General features: G+C 43.9%; 1 protein-coding gene across 5 annotated transcripts in view; it reads right to left on the reverse strand.

The window, feature by feature from the left end:
• Positions 1-18,124, reverse strand: part of LOC126356279 (F-box/LRR-repeat protein 2) — a 706,156-nt gene that overhangs the window by 150,513 nt on the left and 537,519 nt on the right. The window lies entirely within an intron of this gene.

Raw genomic sequence — 18,124 nt, forward strand, 5'->3', positions numbered from 1 at the left:
TTCTGTTTAGAGCATCATGGTGGTCACATCCGTGTTTGGCGACATCGCGGAGAACGCACATTGGAAGTGTGTATCCGTCATCGCCATGCTGACCTATCACCCGACGTGATGGTATGGGGTGCCATTGGTTACACGTGTCGTTCACCTCTTGTTCGCACTGACGGCACTTTGAACAGTGGACGTTACGTTTCATTCGATCCCTGCGAAACCCTACACTTCAGCAGGATAATGCACGACCGCATGTTGCAGGTCCTGTACGGGCCTTCCTGGATACAGAAAATGTTTGACTGCTGCCCTGGCCAGCACATTCTCCAGATCTCTCACCAATTGAAAACGTCTGGTCAATAGTGGCCGAGCAACTGGCTCGTCACAATACACCAGTCACTACTCTTGATGAACTGTGGTATCGTGTTGAAGCTGCGTGGGCAGCTGTACCTGTATACACCATCCAAGCTCTGTTTGACTCAATGTGCCTGCGTATCAAGGCCGTTATTACGGTCAAAGATTGTTGTTCTGGGTACTGATTTCTCAGTATCTATGCACCGGAATTAAGTGAAAATGTAATCACATGTCAGTTCCAGTAAAATATATTTGTCCAATGAATACCCCTTTATCATTTGAATGTCTTCTTGGTGTAGCAATTTTAGTGGCCAGTAGTGTAAAACGTCGTTGGTGTAGCAAATTGTCGAAACGAGACAACTCGACGCCATTACTCGGCTGATAACTCCAGAACGTTTCATCAATGAAATTCACCGCGAATGCGTGCATTCCCAGCTGGAATGCATCGTTTCCTGGTCGCGTCGATGTGCTCATCCTTCAGCTATTGTGGATGCTATAGGGGCAGCTGACCTTGTCCATCTTCCGGACGGTGGATCGAGCTTACCGTAATCCGTTGTAAATGGGTTTTGGTGTGGACCTACCAGGCTGGCTTGAGGGCGTGTCTTTCCATGACGGCAGGTGTTTTCCATCATCCGTTGGAGAAACATACAAAAAGCACTGGCAGAGAGACAGGTGTTATTAGCGTGAGCACGAAATTGCCACCGAAAATGTCTGCAACCTTGTCCTGATGTTGACAGGATGTAAGGCATCATATCGAAGCAATTTTGTGGAGCTGCTTGGAGTTCGCGTTGAGAAGTCAGTTGGTAGCTTTCGGGAAGTGTCGAAGACAAGTTTCTCTTTCTCTCTAGAGCGGAAGTACTGTTTCGATATGTAATCAAGAAGTTGATCGCAAGGCCTCGGGGTTCTGGGAAGAGAGTTGTGGGACCCGGGGTAGGGTCGGTGGCGGGGGCATGTGCGGGGGGGGGGGGGGGGTGGCAGGAGGAGGAGGAGGTTATGTCTCCAGACTGCTGTGTGTATCGAATCGGCAGTGAGCGCAGTCAGTAAAGTTGTTCTATTGTTGGTAAAGTTCCGAAAGAGTTCGCACATGCGCTCTCCGTCTTTTAGCTTTCTGCAGTGGTTCCAGTGCTATAATTATTAAGAGATGAGAGAAATCGATGTGGACATGTATGTTGGTTCAGTATGTGCGAACAAGATACCCAACATGTATGAGAGCATAAGCCCCCAGTTTTCTTCTCTGTTTGGGTCATCCATGAACCATGGACCTTTATGTTGGTGGGGAGGCATGTGTGTCTCAGCGATACAGATAGCCGTACCGTAGGTGCAACCACAACGGAGGGGTATCTGTTAAGAGACCAGACAAACGTGTGGTTCCTGCAGAGCGGCAGCAGCCTTTCAAGTGGTTGCAGCGGCAATAGTCTGGAAGATTCACTGATCTAGTCTTGTAACACTAACCAAAACGACCTTGCTGTGCTGGTACTGCGAACGGCTGAAAGCAAGGGGAAACTACAGCCGTAATTTTTCCCGAGGGCATGCAGCTTTACTGTATGGTTACATGATGATGGCGTCCTCTTGGGTAAAATATTCCGGAGGTAAAATAGTCCCCCATTCGGATCTCCGGGCGGGGACTACACTGGAGGACGTCGTTACCAGGAAAAAAAGGATAATGGGATGTAGTCGAATTAAGTCGGGTGATGCTGAGGGAATTAGATTAGGAAATGAGACACTTTAAGTAGAAGATGAGTTTTTCTATTTGAGGAGCAAAATAACTGATGATGGTCGAAGTAGACTGGCAATGGCAATGGCGAGGAAAGCGTTTCTGAAGAAGAGAAATTTGTTAACATCGAGTATAGATTAAAGTGTCAGGAAGACGTTACTGAAAGTATTTGTATGGAGTGTAGCCATATATGGAAGTGAAACATGGACGATAAATAGTCTGGACAAGAAGAGAATAGAAGCTTTCGAAATGTCGTGCTACAGAAGAATGCTCAAGAATTGATGGGTAGATCACAAAACTAATGAGGAGGTATGGAATAGAATTGGAGAGAAAAGCAATTTGTGGCACAAATTGACTAGAAGAAGGGATCTGTTGGTAGGACATACTCTGAGGCATCAAGGTATCACCAATTTAGTTTTGGAGGGCAGTGTGGAAGATAAAAATTGTAGAGGGAGACCAAGAGATGAATGCACTAAGCAGATTCACAAGGATGTAGGTTGCAGTAGGTACTGGGAGATGAAGAAGCTTGCACAGGATAGAGTAGCATGGAGAGCTGCATCAAACCAGTCTCAGGACTAAAGACCACAACAACAACGACATTGGGTCATCTAAGGAGCGTCAATTTCAATGCTTCCTCCTTTGTTCTTCTTTCTTCTTCTTACCGGAAAAAACTCCCAGTTTTATTATTTTTATTTTTTGTATCTCGTATTTTTATCTTCATAGTTGTGATACTTTTACCCAGAGGTTCTCTCCTGACTGCCGTGTCAAAGAAATGTGAAGGAGCATGAGCGTAAACGTGACATGTATTTATTGTTACATACGTTGTTAGACTAATGTCACGACAGTAGTGTCACGTGTGCTTATATTGTTTATCATTTTATCTCAATGTTTCTAATGTCTCTGTTTCTGAGAAGGAGGGTGGAAGTATGTACATGGTCCTACTTCATTTTTGTTATAGACAACTCTATATAACAACTGTATTATTAGAACAACTTGTATCTGTATAGTATTAGTTACGATCCTCGCACGTGGAGCAAAGAGAAAATAATACTTCCTTCCCTCCCTTCCCAAATTCACTTCAGTATATTAGATAGCACAAATCACACATAGATCGTACCTGTACAGAAATCTTTGACTTGTTTGCCAGCAGATGTCGCTGCTTACAGATAAGTGCTCTCTCACACTAGTAAACGGCTTGGCCGTGTGTTGCCATTTGTACTGAAACATATAATATGGCTACAGATCTAAAAGCCCGGTAACGTAGTGACTCATTTTATTTTATGACGTTTTTAACTGTTGCCTACTTACTATTTTTAGTTATACTTATATAGTATTTAATTTTAATTTACGTTACTGCATATCAGGCCAACCACAGATTGCGGACATAATTATATGATTTAACTCGAACCATATGTAGTGAACGGTTTAAACAACTGCAAATGCTCTTTCCATTCTAATGACAGTAACCGATGGTTGCTTTGTACCTTGTATTCTAATGACTTTTTTTCCTAATGTGCTCGCAGTTGCTTCAAAATGGCTATCCATCTGAAACTTCGTAGTACAGAAAATAAAAATAAAATGGAAACGAATGACAGCCACCATAGGAAACTTACTTCACCCAGATCGATAGGGAGGAAGATTGGTGTTTAGCGGCCCGTCGACAACGAGGTCATTAGAGACCTGGTAGGAAGAGGCTGCATAGGAGAGCGTGGACCATGTAGCTCGCTGGTGATGTTAAAGAACGACTCTGACTTGGAAGGGGTGGGGGGGGGGGGGGCTAATATAAGAAAAGAAACAAGTGGCAAGTTTGGCTGTGACGTTTTTGTGTGTCTCCTCTTTCTTTAGACTATTATCCGGTTATGTTTATGGAGAAGGCTATTGTCGTAAGTGGCTAGAAACGAGTTGGAGACGGTGTAGTTATTGTTTTCTGCTCAAACATTGTTCAAATGGCTCTCAGCACTATGGGACTTAACATCTGTGGTCATCAGTCCCCTAGAACTTAGAACTACTTAAACCTAACAAACTGAAGGACATCACACACATCTATGCCCGAGGCAGGATTCGACCTGCGACCGTAGCAGTCGCATGGTTCCAGACTGAAGCGCCTTGAACCGCACGGCCACACCGGACGGCCTGTTTTCTGTGCTCGTTACCCGGTCTATTCGTCGAATCTGAGAGCCTTTTTAAAGTGGTGGGTTTGTTATAGAGCATTTATTACTGATCTACGTGTAGTGGCTACTTTAACTCTGTCTTTCGGGGCAAAGCGACGCTGACGGTCCTTACAAAACCTGTCGCACTGCAGTGGTTAATCTGGGTCGGCCTATAATTGTGTACAAGTGAGTCAGCGGAATAGTGTGCCGCTCATCGCTAAGAGCGCGTATATCAGACCGCGGGCGCGAACAGGACTTCGCGGTAATCCACAGAGGCTCCTAGAAAGCGACGGAAGGAATATTTCAAACACACAGCTGCTTAGGGGTCCACCACCTTCAGTGTCTGTGGCCCTTCACCCACTGCGTCCCCGTTTCAGTGTACAATTCCAGGACATGTCTTGCAGAGTATCTAAACTGATAAAAGCGCAAGTATTGTTCGTCTGCCTTTTGATTTTATGTCGTACAAGGATTGGACAAACATATGGAAAGACCAGGTCACACGTAAGCTTAAACATAAAGGCGGATGCTATCCAAGCCTGCAGGTTACGCTACCATATTTAACCACGAACGGCACCGGTGCAATGTCCTCAGTAAGTTGCAAGTCAGGACAGTGTTCCGTGTAGTTCTGTGTACGTTATGTCGAAACTAAGTAAATCTTAAAATGGGAAAATTCTTCGTGCTCCTACGGTGGTTGACCCCTTATCAACGTAGCTGAAGTGTTCGCTGTTTCAAAAGACATCACAACGCGGACAAAAGTGTGTTTTCAGTGGTGGTCGTAAAGGACGGCCATTTAAGAAGATTTTGACGAATAGTAAGGGGACGGCAGCTGCAAATCTCACTGCAGAACTGAACGTCGCACTCACAGACCCTGCCAGTGCCAAACAGTACGTGGGGAGCTCCATAAGCAGAAAATTCCAGAGCGAGCTGGAATTCCAAAACCACTCATCAGTGACAGAAATGCGCGTAACAGGAAACCATGGTGGTGAACCGTGGATTATAGGGCTCAAAAATGGCTCTAAGCACTAAGGGACTTAACATTTGAGGTCATGAGGTCCCTAGACTTAGAACTACTTAAACCTAACAAACTGAAGGACATCACACACATCCATGTCCGAGGCAGGATTCGAACCTGCGACCGTAGCAGGTTCGCGGTTCTGGACTGAAGCGCCTAGAACCGCTCGGTCAGAGAGGCCGGCGAACTATAGCGAAATGGAAGACGGTTATTTGGTCTGGTTAGTCTTGTTTCACACCACCCACCTGGAAAATTGCGCATGTTAAAGCTCCACTTCCGGGACGGGGAGATGCGAGAACTCCGATTTGAATCCGCTCGACGGATTAACGACGAGGGTCGGTTTCCTGGCCAACCTGGACGTCGTTTTTGGGCGATTTTCCACATCCCACTAGGTGAATACCGGTCTGGCACCCGCCTCAATTTCACAATTCGGAAACATTTATAAATCTTCTGCTCACTTTCAAGTGGATAAAACTACACGTAGACTGTTGGGACACACATATTCATCGCAGGGGATAACGGAGTGGTGACTAAAAGGCATGCAGCCACCCCTTAAACTTAAATTGACCTTGTGGAATTCTATTATAATCACGCAGACCTTGCGACGATGCGGTACGAAGGCGCAAGAATGGGAAGATGAAGTTTCGTTTCACACTGTTTCCAACTTCTGGCCTAGATTACGTCCCAAGAACGAAACATGGATAGGGTACGATGATAACTTGGTCAGCCACATCGTGGTATTTCATGGGCCCCATGGTTACTTTACGAGGTCGCGTCACTGTCAAGGATTACGTGACCGCTTTGACTGATCAGATCTTTCCCCTTGTACATTGTTTCTTACCCAATGGTAATGCAGTAATCGAAAACGACAAGGCCCCTACTCACACATCTCGCATTGTCCAGGAATGGCTTTGTGGCCACGAGGAGTTGTTGCATCTCCCCTGGTCACCACAATCATCAGATCTTAATATTCTTGTGCCTTTTTAGTCTGCTTTGCAGAGAAGGGTGCGTTGCCGCTATCCATCTCTATCATCGTTACTTTATGTTGCCACTGTTCTAAAGGGAGTTTGGTATCAGAATCCCTTGAAAATCAAATTGGATCTGTATTTCTCCCTTCCGAGACGAAAAATGTTCAAATGTGTGTGAAGTCTTATGGGACTTAACCGCTAAGTTCATCAGTCCCTAAGCTTACACGCTACTTTACCTAAATTATCCTAAGGACAAACACACACACACACCCATGCCCGAGGGAGGACTCGAACCTCCGCCGGGACCAGCGGCACAGTCGGCTAATCCCGCGCGGCGCCTTCCGAAACGACTGGAGCTGTTGTGAATGCCGATCGATTTTCTTCACCGTGTTCGGCACGGTAATGTGTTGTGTTTTTCTTTTTGTGTTTCCATATTTTTATGCTCTCCCTGTAGGTGGCATGCTGGCCACAAACTGTGAGGCACTCAATCAGACAGTAGAGAGATTGAGGATCAAAAAAGGAATAAGGAAGGAACATTAGGGTTTAACGTCGCGAGGACGGAGGACAAACTCAGACGAGGGTTTTATGAGGAATGAAATCGGTCATTATACACTTTTTCCCTGTGAAAACACACTTTTTCCGTGGTTAAGTTAAAATTTTCCCTCGCAACTGTAAAACTTATCAATCCTTTGATGATTAATGTTTTATACACCGGCGTAAAACTTCCAGGCACCTTATAAACCGAACACCCCCTAAAATGGCTCTGAGCACTATGGGACATAACATCTATGGTCATCAGTCCCCTAGAACTTAGAACTACTTAAACCTAAATAACCTAAGGACATCACACAATACCCAGTCATCACGAGGCAGCGAACACCCCCTACTCCGAAAAAAAACGCGTTTTGGAAAGATCTTCGATGTGCAGCAACATATACACTGCGTATTTTCGTATCAAACACAACACGTTGGTTTCCGAAACACTGAAGTCGCGATGCCGATGCGCCTTTATAAGCCAGTCACAGCTCATGCCACGTGATCTCGCCAGTTGATGATGGCATATCTTCAGAGCGTAGGACACGTGATGTAGTCAGCCAATAGCAACATCACTGTTGAGAAGCGCGGACACACAAATAGAAAGAGGTAACGGTTTAAATTAATATGCATAGTGTAGCTGCAAGCAAAGGTAAGCTTTCACATATAATATTGGTCTTTTTTGTGTGCGTTACACTTTAAGATATATCACGAAAATGTGCCAGTGAAATTTTAAATAATGACGGAAATGTCTGGTCTTCTGGGCTCGAGACTCTTCTGAGTGGCTGGCCTTCAAAGCGTTAAGCTATAATAGGAGTCAAACGCTCTGTGTTTTAAGAAATTCAAAGGACATTGCCGCACGTAACATAATTCATCTTGCGTAAAGTGAAATTTGATTTGGAAGTAACGCTTTTCACACCACATTCGCAATATTTTCCCGCGACATGTTAGAATTCATTTCATCAACTGTCAGAGAGTACCAGAAAACAGGCGGTACTGCACGAACACAACTGCGATGACACAGGAAGCCCGTATGTTTGTACGTTTACAGCATTAGGAGATCTTACATAGCATTAAGAAATCTCACATTACGTCATAATTGAAACAGGACATCAGATGATATTCCGAGAACATCGGAATTTCGTCAATCATACTAAAACACATAATTCGGCTCAAAGTGCACATCTGTATGTCCAGATTCACAAAGATGTAGGCCCAAACCTGATATTAAGTTTTTCAGTGTCGTTTTCTGGATGTAAATTTTCTTGGCCTACAAGTACTGTATTATCTCATGTTATGGCATGATGCCACAAGTGCCGGAAGATGAAAACATGCATTTAACATTCAACAAACAGTTGAAACTAGACAATAGTGTGGAATGAAACACTTCGTTTCAAGTAAATTAACTGCCTCTGAGGAAAAGACTAACAAAAGGCAAGTTTCTTCAGCAAGCCGACAGAAATAACTTCATTGTTCTATAAGGCGATTAATGCTTGACTGCCAAAACATTAAAATAAAATAAAATCAGAAAACTGAAACTAATAACAGATTTTAGTAATTCTGTAGTTATGTGAATGTGTTTTAATTCACTTGACAGCTCTCGGCCATAGAATTCTATTTTGTTTTCATTTGACGTTAGAGTCTTAAACGAAGAGGAAACAGCAAAATCACTAAAAGTAAAAATTGGTGGACTTGGAAACTACTCTCCCTCCGCACTACAACTCAAGACTGCTCTGCGCATGTGCGAACCAGGCAGCTTGGGCGCGGCAGAAAAACTTTACCCGGTAGCATCTGGCTGCTTGTTGCTACTGCTGATACAGCTAACAGACACATTACAAGTAGCCAGAAACGGGAGAAGACACTGCTCATACATGACTCAACTGTGCATGTGCAAGAGCCCGTTGGCAGTTGTTGAAGCGAACCTAATGTAAACAGTAGTGACGTCAGGCTCATAGGAAGCAGTTTGTAGTTATGAAGAATTACTTAGTCTTCGTCCTTCAGCCTTTAACTCTTTTTGCTGTTGGGAGACACTTGTGTGTGCACTGTGTTTCGTTGCTGCAAAAGGCGGATTTCTTTTGCAACTTAAGCTTTATTTAGGTTTTTTCTCTCGTTTAAGTTTTATTTTGGTTTTCTTGTCTCTTTTATGTTTTATGGCCACAGTATTTTTCTGTAGTGTGGCAGGATATAGTAACATTCTGTGTCAGAATATCAGTTCTTACCAGTCAAAATTACAAAAATTTAAATGAAAACCAAAACAATGAAAAGTTTCCGAAATTCTAAAAAATTCCCTGGTTTTTCCCAATTTTCGCGGTTGTCACAGGGCCTATACACACTGCTCTCCCTGGTATTAGAGAGTAATTCAGTCTTTCTTCTGACTGTCTTGGACCTAACCCTAGGTGTATATTGCGATATTGTGTTCCTTTCTTCGTTCTGGCCTCAGTTTCGTTTTTCTCAAGTCCTTACTGTTGATTACCTCTCTTTATGTACGTAGGACTTATCTTTTTTTTTGTTTCGAAGAGCTATACTAGCAGAATATCCGCCTCCAAAGCTGAATCGTCAACACGGGTGACTGCCAAGCGGAGGACCTGGTTTCGATTCTCGGTACTGCTACGAATTATTCCTTGGTGGGAGGTGTGGAACGGGGTGCATTCAGCCTCGTGATGCCAGCTGAGGATCTATTTGACCGAGTAGTAGCGGCTTCAGGTCACGAAAACTGACAACGGACGCGAGAGCGGTCTGCTGACCTCACGCCTCTGCATGCCCCATCCAATGTCGCTACTGGCGAAAGGTGACATGGCGGTCGGTCGGTGCCGATTGGCCGACCAGGGCCTGTGGACAGAGTTCAGATCATGCATTTGTCGATATAGAGTAGGTCTCTGTTGTCCTCAGTGGCACCCTGTTGCAATCTTGTGATTGCTTAAGCTGGTTTAAACAATTTCTGTAGACCTGATCAGATATATACAGGGTAGACTAGCGTGGGAGACCAGCCTCAAGTCAGTCTTCGGACTGAAGAGCTTAACAACAAGTATGCTTAGAAACACATGTACGACGTGTGACAATAAACTAATGAGACTGATTTTCTTTGCAAGATGTGGCAACCCTGCAGGCTTGTGTAGGCACAATATTTTTGACTTTGGTCTATAAGCTGCTTCTAGTCCAAGCAGCCCATCGATGCAACTACTCAGTCGAGAGTTGAGCTATAATAATAATAACACGTATTTGTGTCTCTCGTCACAGAGATGGAACCACATAATATTGCGCAAGGGTGTGTCATTTCTTTTTGAATTAAATAGTGTGAAAACGCCACGACCACTTACGGTAAGCTTCAGAAGGCTTTTTCAGAGGAGGTTATGTCAAGAGCTCAAGTTTTTCGTTGGCATAAAATGTTTAGTGAAGGCAGAAAGAATGTTGAAGATGAAGACCGCAGTGGTCGTCCATCAACCTTACGGACGGATTTGATTCCGAGGGAATTGTTTGTAAAGAGTGGGTGCCTCCTGGACAAACAGTTAACCAATATTACTGCAAAGAAATTTTAGAAAGACTTCATAAAAGAGTGATTCGTGTCCGTGCCAAATTGCTGATGATTAAAACCTGCGTCACGATAATGCACTATCCCATACTGCTCTCTCAGTACAGCAATTTTTAACCTCAAAACAAATTTCAGTACTACCACAGCCACCTTATCCACCAGATATCGCTCCGTGCAGTTTTTTTCTATTTCCAAGAGTCAAAACGGCGGTCAAGATGCCCAACAAGCTGTGAAGAGGGCTTTGGACGATATTATTGAAGATGAGTACCAGAAATGGTACCATCAGTGGCAGAACCGCTGGAAAAAGTGTGTGTAAACAAAAGGGAACTACTTTGAAGGAGACAACACTAAACTCGACTAAAACGATAAGCAAATTTTTTGTTCCCATGAGTCTCATTACTTTATTGTCGCATCTCGTAAATGGCAGTTCTGTATCAGCACATAGCAATAGAATTAAAAAAAAGTGGACGAAATGAAGCGGGAAAATTCATTACTGCAAAGCGGGAAAATTCGTTTCTGCAGTTGTTGTTATTGTGTTCTTCAGTCCTGAGATGGTTTGATGCAGCTCTCCATGCTACTCTATCCTGCGCAAGCTTCTTCATCTCCCAGTACCTACTGCAGCCTACATCCTTCTGAATCTGCTTAGTTTATTCATCACTTGGTCTCCCTCTACGATTTTTACCCTCCACGCTGCCCTCCAGTACTAAATTGGTGGTCCCTTGATGCCTCAGAACATGTCCTACCAACCGATCCCTCCTTCTAGTCAAGTTGTGCCACAGACTCCTCTTCTCCCCAATTCTATTCAATACCCCCTCATTAGTTATGTGATGTACCCATCTAATCTTCAGCATTCTTCTGTAGCACCACATTTCGAAAGCCTCTATTCCCTTCTTCTCTATACTTTTTATCGTCCATGTTTCACTTCCATACATGGCTACACTCCATACAAAAACTTTCAGAAACGACTTCCTGACACTTAAATCTATATTCGATGTTAACAAATTTCTCTTCTTCAGAAACGCTTTCCTTGCCACTGCCAGTTTACATTTTATATCCTCTCTACTTCGACCATCATCAGTTATTTTGCTTCCCAAATAGCAAAACTCCTTTACTACTTTAAGTGCCTCATGTCCTAATCTAATTCCCTCAGCATCACCCGACTTAATTCGACTACATTCCATTATCGTCGTTTTGCTTTTGTTGATGTTCATCTTGTATCCTCCTTTCAAGACACTGTCCATTCCGTTCAACTGCTCTTCCAAGTCCTTTGCTGTCTCTGACAGAATTACAATGTCATCGGCGAACCTTAAAGTTTTTATTTCTTCTCCATGGATTTTAATACCTACTCCGAATTTTTCTTTTGCGTCCTTTACTGCTTGCTCAATATAGAGATTGAACAGCATCGGGGACAGGCTACAACCCTGTCTCACTCCCTTGCCAACCACTGCTTCCGTTTCATGTCCCTCGACTCTTATAACTGCCATCTACTTTCTGTACAAATTGTAAATGCAGATATTGCTCAAAGTCTCTGTTTCTTCCTGCCTCTTGGCCCCCAGCCCCTCTGCCCTCCTTCTTTCCGCCCCCCCCCCCCCCCACACACACACAGTGAGATGCCGGCCAGCTAGCTCTCTCCCGGCAGCGTCAACAGCAGGCGGCGCGGGACCTGGCCGTGTTCCAGGGCGGCCGCTTTTAGAGGCTTTGGCCAGCTCCGCACGTGCGGAATCCGCCGGGAGGCGAGCACAGCCGCCCTCGCGCACCACGCGATCACCTGCAGCCTGTGAGGCCACATGCCCAGCACACTGCAAGCGCGACAGCGCCAGCTAACACTTTCCTAACCGCACTACCTAGCTGAAGTAAGGTCAGCAACAGCGAGGACTTTTCTCAGGCGGGCTATTTAATCTTCATTTTAAACGCCCTTTAATGAATCTTTCACTTCACAGCGAAACGTCCATTGTTTTGAAACGTCCCAAAAGTTAAAATTGTGTGCCAGATGTATTGCGAATACATAGAAAGAAGGATCCTTTATTGTATGATTATATGATAGCGGAGCAACCACTTGTAGCACTTACTTCTGTAAAATATCTGGGAGTATGCATGCGGAACTATTTGAAGTGGAATGATCATATAAAATTAATTGTTCGGAGAGTCCTTAGAAAATGTAGTCCATCAACAAAGGAGGTGGCTTACAAAACACTCATTCGACCTATACTTGAGTATTGCTCATTAGTGTGGGATCCGTACCAGGTCGTGTTGACAGAGGAGATAGAGAAAATCCAAAGAAGAGCGGCGCGTTTGTTCACAGCGTTATTTGGTAAGCGTGATAGCTTTACAGAGATGTTTAGCAAACTCAAGTGGCAGACTCTGCAAGAGAGGCGCTCTGCATCGCGGTGTTGCTTGCTGTCCAGGTTTCGAGAGGGTGCGTTTCTGGATGAGGTATCGAATATATTGCTTCCCCCTACTTATACCTCCCGAGGAGATAACAAATGTAAAATTAGAGAGGTTCGAGCACGCACGGAGGCTTTCCGGCAGTCGTTCTTCCCGCGAACCATACGCAACTGGAATAGGAAAGGGAGGTAATGACAGTGGCACGTAAAATGCCCTCCGCCACACACCGTTGGGTGGCTTCCGGAGTATAAATGTAGGTGTAGACTCCGATTCCCCTCCCAGTCAATAGTCTTAACGACCCGGCCACGACTCATGACCCGTCCTCACAGCTTCAGCACACTCTCCTACTTTTCAAACACCTCTGAAGGTCTCCTGCACGTCTGTCTGGTCTAACACTCCTGGCAGGAAGGTTGTCTTCTTCTGGGCACAATTACAACTTCCCTTCGTGAGTGTATTAAGTGTACAGTCATTTGGAGTAACTTTATTCCACTTTTACCATTTTTAAAAAAAATACTGCAAGAAAATAAATTACACATCACAACAGAAGTTGTAACTTATCAATTATGTAGTTGTCGAGTGCGTGGAAAAGTGAAAATCTATACTAACTACGCCCTATTAGCGCAAAATTTCAGTTGTAATGCTGGTACAAAGTTACACTGACATACAGTGTAACTTTCGACCAGTTTTGAAAAACGAAGAATGTTTCTTGTATCTAATGCTCTGGAGAGATTCAGATCTTTACCGAAAGGAAATCACGTGTAAAAACAAACACTGTTAATTCAGTACTGCAGGTTTACTTAGATATACACTACTGGCCATTAAAATTGCTACACCACGAAGATGACGTGCTACAGACTCGAAATTTAACAGACAGGAAGAAGATGCTGTGATATGCAAATGATTAGCTTTTCAGAGCATTCACACAAGGTTAGCGCCGGTGGCGACGCCTACAACGTACTGACATGAGGATAGTTTCCAAACGATTTCTCATACACAAACAGCAGTTGACCGCCGTTGCCTGGTGAAACGTTGCTGTGATGCCTCGTGTAAGGAGGAGAAATGCGTACCATCACGTTTCCGACTTTGATAAAGGTCGGATTGTAGCCTATCGCGATTGCTGTTTATCGTATGGCGACACTGCTGCTCGCGTTCGTCGAGATCCAATGACTGTTAGCAGAATATGGAATCGGTAGGTTCAGGAGGGTAATAGGGAATGCCGTGGTGGATCCCAACGGCCTCGTAGCACTAGCAGTCGAGATGACAGGCATCTTATCCGCATGGCTGTAACGGATCGTGCAGCCACGTCTCCATCCCTGAGTCAACAGACGGGGACGTTTGCAAGACAACAACCATCTGCACGAACAGTTCGACGACGTTTGCAGCAGCGTGGACTATCAGCTCGGAGACCGTGGCTGCGGTTACCCTTGACGCTGAGTCACAGACAGGAGCGCCTGCGATGGTGTACTCAACGACGAACCTGACTGGGTGCACGAAAGCCAAACGTTATTTTTTGGATGAATAGAGGTTCTGGTTACAGCATCATGATGGTCGCATCCGTGTTTGGCGACATCGCGGTGAACGCACATTGTAAGCGTGCATTCGTCATCGCCATACTGGCGTATCACCCGGCGTGATGGTATGGGGTGCCGATGGTTACACGTCTCGGTCACCTCTTCTTCGCACTGACGGCACTTTAAACAGTGGACGTTACATTTCAGATGTGTTACGTCCCGTGGCTCTACCCTTCATTCGATCCCTGCGAAACCCTACATTTCAGCAGGATAAGGCACGACCTCATGTTGCAGGTCCTGTACGTGGCTTTCTGAATACAGAAAATGTTCGATTGCTGCCCTGGCCAGCACATTCTCCAAATCTCTCACCAACTGAAAACTTCTGGCCAATGGTGGGCGAGCAACTGGCTCGTCACAATACCATAGTCACTACTCTTGACGAACTGTGGTATCGTGTTAAAGCTACGTGGGCAGGTGTACCTGTACACGCCATCCAAGCTCTGTTTGACTCAATGCCCATGCGTATCAAGGCCGTTATTACGGCCAGTGGTGGTTTTTCTGGGTACTGATTTCTCAGGATCTATGTACCCAAATTGCGTGAAAATGCAATCACACGTCAGTGGTAGTATAATATATTTGTCCAATGAATACCTGTTTATCATCTGCATTTCTTCCTGGTGTAGCAATTTTAATGGCCAGTAGTATAAATTACACATCACAACATACATTGTGACTTTTTGCATCTGTAGTTATTTAGTGCGTCGCAAAGTTTATATCTATACTAACTACACCCTATTAGTGCAAAATTTCTGTTTTAATGCTGGCACAAAGTTACACTGTCATTCAGGATATTTTCGACCAGTCTTAAAAAACAAGGAATTCTTCCTATACGTAATGCTCTGGGTATATTTAGATGTTGCCGGAAGGAAATCAGGTGTTAATAAGAAGTAAAAACAAAAAGTGTTAATTCAGTAATGCATGTTTACTTAGGTATATAACGGTATTTGTATCGACCTGACATTCTTTATCTTAAATCACTGTCACCATAAGATCTTTTTCCAGCCAAGGCAATTAAAGGATAAGTACAAGACTAAGAGCTTGTAGGAAGTTCGAAACACAATTGTAATATTGACCAGGAATCACAGTGGTATTAAAACAGTTACTTTTAGTACAATATAATGCAAGTAGGTGGAGCAGCGGCCATTTGAAACGAAAGTGGTAAGCAGTACAGAGATACCCTGACTGGTAAGAAATTACAGTGACTAACTGTATCTCTTTAGTGTAAGTAACAGTGACAAAGATTTTCAGATCAGACTGTCTTGTAGGTCTCCAATACCGAAGAAAAGGCATTCTTAATTGTTTGAACCATACCTGCTAGTTATTTATCGGGTGACTAGATCCAGGCTTTGCCATTCCACAAGACAATTATTAGAATGAATAAATTTTTATGAGTGGTTTCATCGAATGTGGGTAATAAAGGCGTACGTAATAATATGGCCCGGATAGTAAGTACTTACGAATTTTATTTCTGGGATATATTTGTTACGTTTATGTCAACACACTTCAGATGTAGCTCAAATCTGCGTCATAACATGTTAAAATTGTAGTTATATCTTATGTAGTATTTCAATGAATAAGCATAAAGTATTGCAGTTTACTGTGTCACGCTGGCCCATTTTTGCAGGGGTTATCGGAAATTTGACTGATGTTGATGTAAAGAATTTTATTGTATGGTCTTAAATAATCTCTGAAATATTCGGTTCACCCTGCGATTGTATTAATATCACTGAGCTTGTTCAGTAGGAGACACAGTGCTCCACACGGGCATGAGCTCATATAGGAACTACCGGTAACACGACCTGGGCTCGCTACCACGCCGCTTCGAGCGCTGCAAGTTTATCAGTCCTTCATCCCCTTTCTTCCATATTTGTTTTCGATTCATAGCAGACAGAAGTTGTTTACATCAGATTGTGTTTGTGATTACGTCTTTTGTATGTAGTGCACTCTTTGAATTACTTTGTAGATATCTTTCTAGTACTGTGCTTGATTTTTGCTGGCATCCGTAATCTTGGGTGGAGTAAATGATTCCGTATTTGTTTCCATGTGATATAAAACTCAAGCCTGTTTCGTAACATCAGGGCAATACCAGGAATCTTTGAAAGATTTCGGCAAAACACCGTTCGACGTAACCAACCTTGTGTCGCGTCAAAGGGTCGCCAGTTGAAGCACCTGCTTTAAGGAAACAATGTTCTAGCTTCAAAAAAGGCCCATTTAAAGGCCAACACAATTGTAAAAGACTTTCTGTACGCGAACCAACAGCTGTTGACGTGTTTGTTCCCGCTACGTCTCATCGTGAAACTACAATGGACGTGTCGGGATCCCAGAGGGACTGATGACCCCTGAAGTTAAGTCCCATAATGCTCAGAGCTACCAGATCGGAGCGGATTCGCCCGCAGGCCCTTCCAGAGTGGAAGGCTACACCGAGCGTGCGTGCCACCGATCTCCGGCAGGCAAAGCATTCGCGGTCCTGCGTTGTCCAGAGCATCCGGCAACAAGGTAATCAAAAAAATGTTCAAATGTGTGTGAAATCTAATGGGACTTACCTGCTAAGGTCATCAGTCAAAGGGCAATCCCACGGCCAACTGGAGGGCGTGGCGCCAAGTTTCCGTAGTTTAAAAATGGTGCGTTGTCGACCTACACAACATCAGTAACATTGATTCCTTGTGGCATCAGCTACCCAGGGTCAAAATTTCGTGACACCATTTTTCTCCAGCCTTTATCTTGGTTTCCTCAGGTGTTCCATCACAATCAATGTATTGACACATAAAATTTTGTTCTCTGTAACGGGTGGTTTGTGAAAACGTGCCAAGTCTGCAACTAGTCAGCCAATAAATTATTAGCAGTTTTGGTGAAATGGCACCAATGGATGAACTGCAGTGCCAGCTGGGCGTGCTATTTCTGTACGACTACTGCCGTCTTTCGGGTAATTTGAAATGCAACCTATTACAAAGACAGCTCTCAAGTCATAAAACATCATTATCATTGTTTATTTTTTTAAAATTGTATCTGAGTTTCCTATTATGCGTACTTCCTTTTTAAGAATTGCTGTACGGCCAATGCCACTGCAAATTTTCTTCAGTGGTTGTAGTAAGCGTGTGCGACATTTTAAAGCCATATTTTTGTTGTTTCTGTAGAGTGCGTGAGACAAGGGAGACGACACACAGCCTTTTTCTCTCTGTTAGCACCAATGTTTTTACAGCGCTTAACGTTGTCCAGTTTTTTGGTAAGAACAGCGTCCACCTCCACCACAAACTACCTGGAAGATAACGTTTTATCACACTGGCTGCCACTGGAAGGATTACAACAGCATTTTATTTCCTTTCCATTCCAGCGATGTTTCAGTTGTGTAACTATTTTGAAGTGTTTGCACAAGAACAGCCCATCGAATGAACATACTTGAACCCAAGAGCTCATCAAACCACATTATGTTGTAAGCAAGGGGGGTTGTCCACACTACCGGATTTCACAACTAAAACTGGACTCTGACACCTGAAAACAATCCTAAGTGGTACGCTAGATTACTAGTGTTCTAGGATAACCTTGTTGTCATCCTTTTAATTAAATCTGGCAGCATGGCCGACCTCTTACGTTTAAGCCACGTGTGGTGAATTCGCAGACTCTAGCCCAAGTACGGCTTCACAGCTTGAATTATGCAGTATTAGCATCTATTTTCCTGATTTGGATGATATAAGCAACTGTTAATCTGTTTCCAGTGGCAGGTAGTGTGGTGAAACATCGTGATTCAGACTATGTCTCGATTCGGTGGACAAATCAGTGTCAACACTGCGACATTCTTTTGCTCCGTAAATGAATGCGGAAAGTTCTGAAATTTATCCCGGATTTTGTATCTGGTGACTGGGAATATAGGTCTAGATTAGCACAACAGTCTTTAAATACAACAGATCAGCACAACTCGCAATCA

The sequence above is a fragment of the Schistocerca gregaria genome, chromosome 3, assembly GCF_023897955.1.
Source record: "Schistocerca gregaria isolate iqSchGreg1 chromosome 3, iqSchGreg1.2, whole genome shotgun sequence".
Lineage (NCBI taxonomy): Eukaryota > Metazoa > Arthropoda > Insecta > Orthoptera > Acrididae > Schistocerca > Schistocerca gregaria.